This window comes from Pinus tabuliformis, chromosome 6 (assembly GCF_031772625.1).
Source record: "Pinus tabuliformis cultivar Carrire ecotype Pingquan chromosome 6, CPIR1, whole genome shotgun sequence".
Taxonomy (NCBI): Eukaryota; Viridiplantae; Streptophyta; class Pinopsida; order Pinales; family Pinaceae; genus Pinus; species Pinus tabuliformis.
Window position 1 is genome coordinate 928,473,558 of NC_142292.1, and position 13,355 is coordinate 928,486,912.

The window sequence follows — 13,355 nt, forward strand, 5'->3', positions numbered from 1 at the left end:
ATAATGGTAGTGAATACAAGGTGAGTTCCATAGGGTTGGTCAACATACCATTTCACTACAATATCAGTCAATGTGCATTGAAATAGATGAAGGCTAGTTGAATATTCCTTGATGGAGTTATAAGAACACCAAACATGGAATGGTCGAATGTGACTGGTAGGATCCTCTCTTAGGCTCCCTCCAAAATTGGGGATATTTGAGGGAAGTTTGGTTAGAACTTGGGGTCAAGTTGGGTCATGGAGAAGAAGGTTGTTAATAACTTGGCTTAAATCAAGTAGATTCAAGCTAGCCATGAAGTAGATATATGATTGAGTTATGGTCATTATGATAGTGGCTCCTACATTGGTTCCAGTATTAGGACCCATGTTAGTACCAACATTAGGACTGGTAGTTCCTCCGTTATCGGCACCCACAAGGAAATCGACATTGTTTCTAGGGTTAACATCTGTCATGGTATTAGGTTGTGATTGGGTGGAACTAGAAGAATAAGAACTACAAGAGGACTCATAAGATTTAGAGCCTACAGGTGGGCTAGGGTGAGGGACCCTAACTCATCGAGTAGGTGTAAGGGGTTTTCTAAGAGTAAATTAAGGTTGACAACCTCTCATTCTCCATGAATGGAACTTGATAAGTGTTATGGATTCGAGACAATATCTACACAATAAATGGGGTTGAACCTAGAAGGCTAAAGGAATGAAGAAATGAATCAAATTAATAATCAACAAGTAGAAATTGTGTAGTGGTGCAATGTGTCCTCCTCTATCAGTGCTTATGATAATATAATTCTAGTCTTTTCCTACAAAAGAAAAAGACTTTATCCTAATAGATTTATTACTCCTCAACCAAGTCCTAAATTATGTTTTAGAATGGCCTCCAAACAACCCAGATATTGAATGATCATAGCTAGCAAAAAGGATAAATGAAGGTATCAAGAGGCATGGTTGATTCCCAAAACTGTCACCTATAAGGTGGTTTTCCTACAAGAGTGACCACTAAGTTCACCTTCATCCATTAGGGTTGAGATAATCTCAACATTTAGGGGTCAACTTTGAAACCAAATTCTTGACCAAGAGTTGGTATCCTTAAGGGGAACTACTAGTATCTACAATTTAATCCTTACCCATTACATTTTTCTTCTACATAGTAGTTTTTGCCACTAGACGGTGAAGGATTTTATGCTCCCTATTGAAAACCTCTATGTTTCAATGTATAGTGATTAATGGGTATTGTTTTCATGCATATCCCACTGATTCTAACCTAAATAGTATATTATTTTGGTGTCCATGTGGGATTAATCAGTTTGTCTTGGATTAAGGTTGATTTTAGAGGCTCATATTGGGGTCATGAACCAAGCATTTTAATTTATTAGTGTGTATGTGTGCATGCCAAGCCAGGAGTAACTATGAATGAATTTGATGATATTTCATTAAGATAGAACATAAGTATATACATGGAGATGGAGACTATTGGATTTCATCTCCCAGTGTCTCTTCATATTCCAAATATTTTTATTTAGTTATTTACAATATTTACATAGGATTCCTAATCCCAAAGATTAGGTGTTCAACATTCCCCCCCTTGATCTGAAGAGATGTTGGTGAGTCCAAGAATCATTCTAAATCTTTCAAACTTTTCCCTTCCAAGCACTTTGGTGAAGATGTCTGCAATCTACTCATTTGTGGCACAATGTCGTAGGTGAATTGTTTTAGCCTCAACATGATATCGAATCAAATGGTATTTTGTATCAATGTGCTTCATTTGATCATGGAAATTTGGGTCCTTGGCCAACTTTATTGTAGTAAGTGTTTTCGATCAAAAGAGGAGTTGAATGTACTTGTTTCTCCTGGAAATCTTCTACAATTTTCCTGAGCCACGCAATTTCCTTCATTGCTTCAGCTACTACCACATATTCTACCTCAATTGTGAAATTTGCTGGAACTGATTATTTGTGTGACTTCCAAGAGACAACTCTTGATCCAAGACTCATAACATAACCTAAAGTAGATACTCCAGTTTCTTTATCTCCATTGAAATCTGAATCAGAGTATCTAATCAAGCTGAAGTCACCCACCTATGCATACTTGAGTCCAAAGCCTTGAGTTCCCTTCAAGTACTTTAGAACTCCTTTTGCAGCAAATTAATGACCCTCACAAGGCTTTTGCATAAACCTAGATAGGATTCTAATAAAAAATGAAATAGATGGTCTGGTAATAGTCAGGTAGTTGAGATTTCCTACGAGCTATCTATACTTCATTGCATCCTCAAATTATTTTTCTTCAGTGGATGTGAGCTTTAATTTCTATTCCATTGGAGTGGTCAAAGGATTTCACTCGACCATGCCAAACATGTTCAAAAAATCTCCAATGTAATTCTTCTGATAGAGGAATATAAGCTTTGGATGTTGGGTTACTTCAATACCAAGATAGTAGTGAACACAGCCCAAATTTGACATCTCAAAACCTTTCCTCATTTCTTTCTTTATGGATGCAATTTAGCTCTCATTGTTCCCTATCATAAAAAAATCATCTACATACACCATAAGATATACAACTGTTTTTCCAACTTTCTTGAAAAACAAAGTTGCATCATCAAGATCATAATGTTTGAAATTGAGCTTCAGAAGATGCTTAGTCAACTTCTCCTACCAGGCTCACGGTGCTTGCTTGAGGCTATACAAGGATTTTACAAGCTCGCATACTTTATGTTCCTAACCCTTCACAAAAAAATCCTTTTGGTTGGGACATGAAAACATTTTCTTTCAGATATCCATTCAAGAAAGAAATTTCTACATCCATTTTATGGACTTTCCAACTGTTCTAAGCTGCCAAGGCAAAGAGTGTCTCGATGGTAGCCCATTTTACTGTGGGGGAAAAGATATCCTCATAATCGACCCCTTCCTTCTGTACAAAACCTCTTGCCACAAACTTGGTTTCATGCTTTTCAAGTGAGCCATGTGCTTTATACTTGTTTTTGAAGACCTGCTTGCAACCTATTGGTTTGGTTCTGAATGGAGGATCAACAAGGTTCCAGGTGCCATTCTTTATCAAAGCATCATGTTCTTTCTGCATCGATTATGTCTATTCATCATGAGAAATGACTTATTTGAAGGAAGTTGATTCAAAATCTGTAGTCAAATTCAGTTCACAATCATAAGAAACATCCATATCAACCAATGAATCAAGATTGTCTACATCTCCTCCATTCTGACTGATTGAGCTTCTTGTTCCCATATTTCCAACCTAATCAGGACAAACACTTTCAAGTGTCTTTGTCAGCCATTTTGGAGGACCTTTCTGAGGTTGCTTAGGCTGCTCAGTTGACTAAGTTGGGGCTTAGTTAATATTTATTCTCCCAATTATGTCAATAACATCACTCAAAGTGTCATCAGTGGTTGGAGCTTCATGCAGGGGAGAGAGTGTTTCATAAGAAGATTCCACATATTGATCTAGTATAGGAACCCCCCCCTTCAAGGTGTGGAATCCCATTATCAAACTCTTGAAAATATCGTGCATGTCTGAATATATCCAATCAATCAAGCTATTGCTCACAAACATTGTCAGCCTTGAAAGGTTTAAGAAAACATCACATCTCTAGATATTATAAACTTCTTATTGACTTCATCATAAAGATAATATGCTTTGGAAGTATCTGAGTACCCATAGAAGATACATTTGAAACTCCTTGCACTGAGTTTGTTTCTTTGTTCCTTAGATACAATGCATAACAAGTGGAACCAAAAATCCTGTGATGCCTCACCGAAGGAATGTGGCCATACAAAAATTCATAGGGAGGCTTATTTTTTATAGCATTATATGGAAACCTATTCTTTATATACAATACACATAGAACTGCATTATCCCAAAACATCAGCTTAACATTCTTGAAAAACATCATGGAATGTACCATATTTAAGGCTATCCTTTTCATTCTTTCAGCGACTCCGTTTTTTTGGGGATTATAAGGCATGATTGTTTGACGTTTGATCCCATGATGGGGAAGATAATTTTCAAATTCATTTGATGTATATTCTTTTCCATTATCAGTATGAATAGATCCAATATGAGATTGTGCATCATTTTCAATCCATGCATGAAAGTTCTTGAATGTTTCAAAAGCTTCCGATTTTTTCTTCAATGAATAAACCCAACACATCCTGGTGTAGTCATCAATAAATTCCATCATACATTTATTACCATTTGTAGAAGGAATAGGCATTGGGCCACACAAATCAGAATGAATGAGTTCAATTTTTCCATGTCCTCTGGAATGAGAATCATGAAAAAACTATTTGTTGTGCGTTCCTAGAATACAAGAATCACATTGCTAAAGTTTCCTAGGAATTGTAGGCAAACCAATAACACCATTTTTCTTTAACAATTGAAAGTTGTCATAGTTCAAGTGTCCAAATATAACATGCCATAAAAGACTTGATGGAAATGTATCTTCATCATAGTGAGAATTGTATGAATTTTTTTATGCATGACCAAAGGTTCCTTGTAGCTTCAGAAGTCTTTCTTCTTCTAGCCTCATCATGACAAGTGAGTGATATGATGCTTTTCTGACTTCAAACTTTCCATCAAATATATGAATGGAGTGTCCTTGTTGGTGGGTTTGGAAAAAAGACAAAAAGTTTCTCCTCAACTTTAGGATGTATAGAACATCATGTAGAAGAAAGTTTGGAAGACCAAACAGTTTGATCATGATGGTGCCAAGCCCTGATGGCTTGAGTTTCGACGTGTATGCAAAGTATATTGCTCCATGAGCATTATAAGTGAATTCTTCAAACAAATATCTCCTAAAAGTCATGTGGCAGGTTGCTCTTGAATCAAGAAACTAAGAATCTTTCCATGAAATAAGTGAAGTATTGAATAAGTCTCTAGTTACTCCAATGTTGCAATGTGCCACAACATAATGAGCTGACTCGAGTGTTTCTCCTTTCCCTTTGTCAGGTATTTTACATTTTCCTTCATTTCTTTCTTTCTCAAATCTATCCCAAGGAAACTTACCAGTGGAAGCATCATGTCCATCTTTATTGCATCGTATGCAATGAATATCAAACCTTTCTTGGAAATGTCTTCCCCCTACCTCTAAAGTTCTTCCTTCCTATTCCTCTTTTGCCACCTCTTCCTTTAGAAGAATCTTGTTCATGATTCTTCTCTTTTTGTGCAAGGCACACAACTTATTTAGTATATTGAAGAGTTGTCTTCTTACTAAAATGCTTCTCTCTTTCATCAAACTTCTTCTCAAGCGAGTCAAAGGTAATCTCCTTAAGGTTGCCACTTTCTTGCAATGACTCAAGGTAATGTGAATAGGTGGGATATAGTGCCTTGACATAAGCTATGATAGAAACATCTATTTCAACACCAATGGCTTTTATGTCATGCATAATGGATCTTACTTTTGATGCTAAGGCAAGAGGGTCATCATTTTTCAACTCAAGGCTAAACAATTTAATCATCAATTAAACAACTTCAAGTTCAAAATGTGAGTCATACAATTCCTTCAACTTCTTTAAGGCTTCAAAGGAATTTTAAAATCGAGAAATATGATGATTCACCTCTTCATTTACTGATGTTGCAATCAAGGCATAAGCCTTGTTGTTCTTGCTTCCCAAATTGCAAGTTCCTTGTCTGAAGTGGGAATTTTCGCTGCATTGTATCCTTATCCTTCACAAACCTCTTTCCACAACTCATTGAAAATGAGAGTGTGTTTTATCTTTCGAGACCACTCACAATAATTCTCCTTATTAATGAGAACTACTCTCGTTATAGATATGAGTAAATATATCATTAAAAAAAAACTTTCTTCACAACCTTACTTGGTGTCTTATATTTAAGTAATATGTTAATTTAATATGTAAATGAAATACCTTCACTCTTTATTATGCAAAGAATCACATAATATAATATGTCACACCATGTAAATGGGAGTCCAACATATAATATAAGCATTTGATATTATAAAGCTTCACTTATGAGCCCTTAAACATGCCACCAGTCATAATCCTCCAACATGACCAATATTCGTATCATAAACATCCAAACACAATACCATCATGATCATATTAATCCATTCAAACTTCACATTCTCGAAAAGAACACAAAGCATATACACTCACTTATAGCATCAACGCAGTTCATATACGTGCCAACCATTAAAAATCTTGAACGAATTTGAAAGCGTATCATGAGGCCTTTTAAAATATTCAACACATTTTTTTTAAAGCAATGGTAACTTCACACGGTTCAGTCTTCAAGAATATTCAACGGAGATCCAACGCTGCACTTACCATAACCATTCAACATATTTAAAAAAAATACTCTAGGCTGCATACCTCAATCTATGTCATCTCGCAGCACATTCAATGCACAATCATGCACCATCTCTGTCCAGTGTTAAATTCAATGTAGCAAACATTCAATTCAAGTAATGTTCACCACGGTTCTCTGTCAGCGTTCAACACATCATACAAATGAATCAATCAACCATAGAAAAATCCGTAGTCTAATGAGCTGGAGGAATTGCCCAGAAAGTTATGGAAATTCTGGTTATATTTAGAGAAAATTCGGTAAGGATTTTTCTAAATCTAAATTATAGTTGTTGAATTGAGGCTTTTGTGATCCATATCAAGTTTATGAGAGATTTTTCAGCGTAAATCACATGATATTTCATTTGTCGACGCATTTCGAACCAACCAGTGTGGTTCATCATTAGGGCAAGTTGAAGAATCAGATCCAGCTTTGCATGTTAAATAGTCAGAGCAGAACCTCCAACAGCGGTAATTCTTGACTAGGCAACAACGATATTGACTAACGGCTAAATTTCACTGGGAAATTGTTAGTTGGACTGGACTTGGGCATAAAAATAAGTTAATTTAATTGATTATTAAATTGATAATTACTTATATTATTATTAAATTAAAAGTCAAATGGACATATGAATTTACATAGAGATTTTAACTATTTTATAAAATTTAATTATAAATACATATACAAATATTAAAATAAATTCATTTAAATGATTATTAAATTCATAGTTAGTTATAAAAGGTATTAACTATTTAATAAATATATATATAAATATAAATATTAGAATACTTTAAGTGTTAGAAAGAATAAAACTATAATATCTTAAATATTCAGATTTAATTAATTGTATATCTAATTGTTAAATTAACATATTACCATAGATCGATTTCAATATTAAAGTAATTATTTTTCTTTTTATAAATTAAAATTATTAGTTCATAACTAAAAGCATAAAATAAATGTTATTAAAAACCTCATACTATATCAACAACTCAACAAAGAACAAAGGCGAGAGGATACAGGATAACAAGAACAAGCTATAAACGAGGGAGGGGAGGAAGGGAAGAAAACGACTAGGAAGAGAGTGTTGGGACCCAGCAACTACTTATCTTCCAGCCATCCTCTCTATTGAGATTGCTCAACCTTTTTTCAATCTCAAGGGATTCCCTAAATTTCTGATGATAGAACTGCGAAACTCTAGCAATAACACTAGCCTCCTCAATACAAACGCGTTGACAAATAAATTATAGTTGTTAAACTTCAAAATTTTAGGTGTCCTATATGTTTTTTATGGTGCTGAATCTATTTCCACCATCAAAAACACGATTCAAACACTGCCTCTACAAAACATTTTGAGATTTTTTTGCCCAAATTCCGACCACTTTTGGCCGTCCAAGCAATTCCTCCGCCTCGATAGACGACTGCATAGAAAAAAACTAGTTGTTTTGTCTCGAATACAGTGTACACACAAGAGCGACCAACACAAGTTCATCATCCAACTTAACTCGCTTCAAAATGATTCAAATACTTCGATTTCAGTGAACTAAGACCCCATAAGCGTTTTCTATCTGCCTGCAACGGGCCTCCACCACGAGTATGTAGCAATACTTGCTAAAATGACCAGAGGAACAAAATATAGCAAAGAGTGGCAAGAGTTACAACAGAAAGAGACTAATTTTGGGCCTGGGCCTGTTCTCTGATACCATGAGTTTACCACCTAGTAGCAGGGAGGAACTGCAGAAGGACTAAAAGAGGGAAGGTTGCATCCTCATTGTGAAATCAATCCCAGCAGAACCTGTAGATCCACCAGCAGAGGATCCAATCAAATAATATGTTCCAATTGATACATATCGAGAGCCATACTCCGCTGCAGAGGCACTTAACTCTACCTTCAAAGACTACGACGTCTACGAAGCTACAACTACTGCAATGGCTTCTTAGTAAACAACTACCTTTGTGTCTCGATTGCCCAATAAACAAATCGAAACGAGGCAACCTTTACTTCGATATCATAGATTCACTTACTCTCTTACCTAAACCGAGAACTCACAAAGGCATAGGAAAAGGCATCATAGTTAGAGGCAGAGGCACCATCTCCCACTCTTCCACCAACATTTCGCCTGGCATCCCTTCCAGGTTGAAAGTGTACATTCAAGGGCCTCTAACTCTAGATGAATTTGTTGTTATTGCATTAAGATAGAACATAGATATATACATGGAGAGGGTTTCATATCTTAATGTCTCCTCATCTTTCAATTATGTTTATTTAGTTATTTACAATATTTACATATGATTTTTAATCCAAAATATTAGATGATCAACAATGCAAAATTGTATGCATTATATAACTTGAAATGAAAGTACTTTACACTAAAACTAAATATAATGAACTACATAAAAACAGTAAACAAAATGTTGTAAATAGAAAATAATCAAGAATTCACTATAAACAAGTCATTGCCCAACCTATGAGGGTTATGTGCAAAGAAAAAGGAGGCCCTAATGAGTATAAAATTAATCAAGAATGAATATAGGATTTAATATGATATAATTCAACTAGCTTTCTACAAAGATTACTTCTGGGAACAATGGTTTGGGGTCAATCATGAAGGGGTTTCAAAATAGAAAACCAATGGGAGACTAATACTAATATGAATAATAATGTTCTTAATCTCAAGCTATAATGGAGAAGCAAATGATCAGATCTATAAAAAAGTGGTCACATGGGTTTAATTGTCCTACTACAACAAATTACCAATTTAGCTCCCAAAAACACCTCTTGGTGGAGAAGTACTAGAAGTCCTCAAGGGGGTTTCTTTATTCATCTTCAGGTTTAGAAGATAAAATATCATTGTTTTTTGATCTATTGACAAGAGGGAGCCCAAAAACCTACAACAGAGAAATAACTCGAAAAATAGTAAAAATTGGAAAATTTTGGAAATTTTGGCTAATGTAGGAAAATAACCTAGAAGTGCATTGACCAATGTAGAAAGTGGTTCAATAAATGCATTGACTAATGTATAAAAAACGTGCATTGACTTTCTGAGGCCTATGTTTTTTGGGGTCTTCTATGGATCTACTATATGTTTCTATTCAAAGAATAATGACTTGGAAAACACTTGGTAAAGGAAAAAAATCACCAAATTTCCCCAAAAAATACCAAAAATAGTAACTTACTGGAAGAGGAAAGGGGGGAAAGGTTATAACACACATTCCAAGCCTTGAATTATTCGGATCCCCAGTGGAGACACTAACCGTTGGATGCCTTCCTGCACAAGGGTTAGCAAAAAAACTTTATCTGCAAGTTACAAGTATTCCAATAATAAATAACAAGGGTTTATATGTAAACCCTAAGAGTGACACACATTCATATAGTTGTCCATAAATCTACATAAAATATCAAAATAGAACTAGAAAAGAAAACACATAAAATATGAAACCATATAAAGAATGAAATAGTCCAACAAACCTAAAGAATACTTTATTAATTAGTCACCTATGGAGAAGCTCCACTAAATTTTGGATCAAAGTACCTCCTCCTTGGGAGGGTTCATAGACAATCCTTGTTGCAATATGTGATTATTTCTCTCCAAAGGGAGAAAATAATCTGACAAGAAGAAAATAGAAAAATGGTAGAGAACTTCTATTGGAGAAGAATCTAAAGTTATAGGATCATAAGTTCAGTGATGAAAATGGATCATGAGAAATGAGGAGAAAAGCCTCTCTATTTATAATAAAATGCTAGCTAGATTTTATGAGGTCAAATATAATAAAATATTTTTTGGACCAAACCAAGATTTAACTAATTCGGCATTTTATTATTATTTGTAAGAGAAAAGGTAAAAATTAATAGTTAAAGATTTATTGAGTTAATTGACCAAGAATAGGTAAAATAATTAGAAATAATTAATAAACAATGTGTTTATTAAATTACTTCTAGGTGAAAGGATAAAATAAGTCAAAAACAATTCATGAATAATGAATTATTTCTATAATAATGTTAAAATTATTTCTTAAATAGTCAGTAAATAACTAATTTATTGAATTATTCCTAGGGTGACAACCTAAATGGGTGCCATTATGAGAATAACATAAAATTCATGAATTTATTGGTCATCCTTGTGTTTGTGGATTAACTAATAGAAATAACTTTAAAAAATGGTTCCTTAAGCATATAGAGGGGAGAATTACGGCACCCGTTGTTCAGTGGACTTCTCCAGTCTTAAGGGGTGTGATTGTTTTGGGATGTATGCTTGAACCAGGGTAGAACGTTGGTGTTATTATTCGTTCTTTTTCTGCCCCAATTTGCAGAGAGCTCGTGAATCGACATGGCCATGGCAGGTTTATCCACGTTTTTATCATTCGTAAGAGCACATACGAACCTAAAAACGTTGATTGGGACAGGGCAAGCAGGAGACGGGAGAGAGAAAGCGTTGCTCGACCACGTCCTGCAGACGTCAGAGAGGGGCAACCCTCAGTCTGTTTTGCAGGCCATCGACTCCTACAGCAGGCGTACCAGCTGGCTCATGAACATCGGCGACGATAAGGGCCCCTTTCTCGATTCCGCCATTGCAAAATACAGTCCCAGGGTTGCCCTCGAGATCGGGACTTACTGCGGTTACTCTGCTGTCAGGATCGCGTCGCAGATGCAAAGGCCGAGGAGTATGCTCCTCGCTGTGGAGATGGGCCCCTCAATTGCCAAATCGCCACACAAATCATCGACCATGCAGGCAATCAAAAAACCACTAAATTCATTTCATGGCTTTTGCTTCAAATATCAATTAAATTCAATGGCGAAACCACTAAATTCATTTCATGGCTTTTGCTTCAAATATCAAATTAAATTCAACAGCAGTAATAATTACTCTCTTTTTTTATGTTTGTTTTCTATGTTTTAATTTTGGTTATGTTTCTGAATAATACTTAAATTAATGATTTTAATGATGTCCATTAGTCTGAGCAACTTAAAAGACCCAGATAATAACAACCTCAATTCATCATCAGGTTAAAGGAGAATGACAACTTCAACTTATTTTCATATTTTGTCCGATGTCGGATTTTGGGCTATGGGTCTTGACTGGATGGTTAGCAAATTGATAGGCTATGAGTCTTGACTGGATAGTTAGCAAATTGATAGGTTATTTTCATATTTTGTCCGATGTCGGATTTTGGGCTATGGGTCTTGACTGGATGGTTAGCAAATTGATAGGCTATGAGTCTTGACTGGATAGTTAGCAAATTGATAGGTTATGAGTTTTGATTGGATGGCTAGCAAGTCGATGGATCTTATCTTTGTCAAATAGATGGTGCATGTTGTCAACCTTTAGATTGTTTTCATATTGGATGCGGATATCCTTATAATCTGCACACTCTATGACAAAATATCATTCCGTCTCCACCACACCCTTATAGCAGAAAATGCAGGTTCTTTTTTCCCAAACTTCCTTGGGGTTCTTCTACCTGCCAGTTTCACATCTAAGGTGATGTGACCCTGCCCTCAACTGTGGCACTAGCACCCTTGCTTTTCCTTTAATAGTTGCTCTTAAATATGTTTTCTCACCATGGTCACAAGTTGGATTAAACTCTTTGATGTAGTATGTTTTTTTACGCCCAATATGATTGGTCCACATGGCAGTCCTAAATTTTTCCATCACAAATTTTTTACGTTTCCTCATTGGTGTAGGGCATTCATGCAGCTTGATATTCCATTTAGTCAAATGCTTTTTGTTTTGCTTAATCCAAATTTTCTTCATAGGATTTTATCCCTCTTCCATAACTATCTTAGGCCAAGGCTACTTATTCATGTTTCTAGTCTTATTTGAATAACTTATTCATCTGGTTATCCCCTTAACAACTAAAAGTAACTTAACAACTCAATCATTTTATTTGTTGGATGCAGGGTTATCGTCCAAGGTGCGAGTGGTGGAAGGAAAATTCGATGAGCGTTTGGGCACCGTTAAGCAATTTCTGGAAGAGATGGACGCTCCCTTCTTCGAATTCGTCTTTCTGGACCACTGGAAGAACCGTTACATGCCGGATTATCTGCTGCTGAAGGAGCAGGGCTTGATCCGGAAGGGAAGCGGCATATTTGCAGACAACATGGGTCCTCTCATTGGACCGGCAGACTTCAAAAAGTATGTGAAGACGCATCCAGAGGAGCTTGAGACACAGGAATTTAAGAGCAACCATGAATATATCAGGTGGATTCCCGACAGTGTCACTGTATCAACCTATAAGCTTGACTAGCAGGGCATCACTATGGTTCACGTTTATAAAACTCGCTCGTTAGAATGCTTCTTGCAGTCATGATTTTCTTTTCGATTATAGCGTTAAATCCACTAACTTCAGGGGGCGTTAATTTTTAAAACTTCCAGGGATGAATGTGAAAGATTCATCCACTGATTTCCCATGCATGGTTAAACGTTGTGCTTCCAAGAAGATACATTGTGCTTCCAAGAAGATGGAGGTTAAGATTCATCCACTGATTTCCCATGCATGGTTAAACATTGTGCTTCCAAGAAGATAGAGGTTTCATTTGATGTCACAGGGTTTGTTTTATTAGAGAGTAATTTTCTATTAATAATGTTTGACAGTTTATTATTATTTTTATTTCAAATGATTAATAAGTTTATATTGTTTTTATTTAAATATATTTATCATAATTTTTTTGTAAGTTTCGTAGGACTATATTTTTATCATGTCTAATTTTTCAATTGGATTCAGGAATAGTACAAGATTTGAACTAAAATTTCCCATTAAATGAAATTACATAAGCCATTACCAATTAAACTACCCCAAATGAACAAATATATTTATCATATTAAAATACTTTCTACATTATCAATTTTAAATTTAGTCTTTAACCATACATTCCTTTATTATCTTTTTAATTAGAAAACTACCAACAATCACAATTAACTTTGTTTTATACTACATCACAATTTATACAGATAATGGTTTAAATTATGTATTTCAATTTTATATTTTGTATCACTAAAGAGGAACTTATCTTAAGCTTTGGTTAAACCTGTTTGCATATCAATTATG

At 35.2% G+C, this 13,355-nt stretch overlaps 1 pseudogene; it reads left to right on the forward strand.

The window, feature by feature from the left end:
- Window positions 1–10,548: 10,548 nt before the first annotated feature.
- On the forward strand, window positions 10,549–12,570 carry LOC149261959 (uncharacterized; annotated as a pseudogene).
- The last annotated feature ends 785 nt before the right edge of the window (window positions 12,571–13,355 follow it).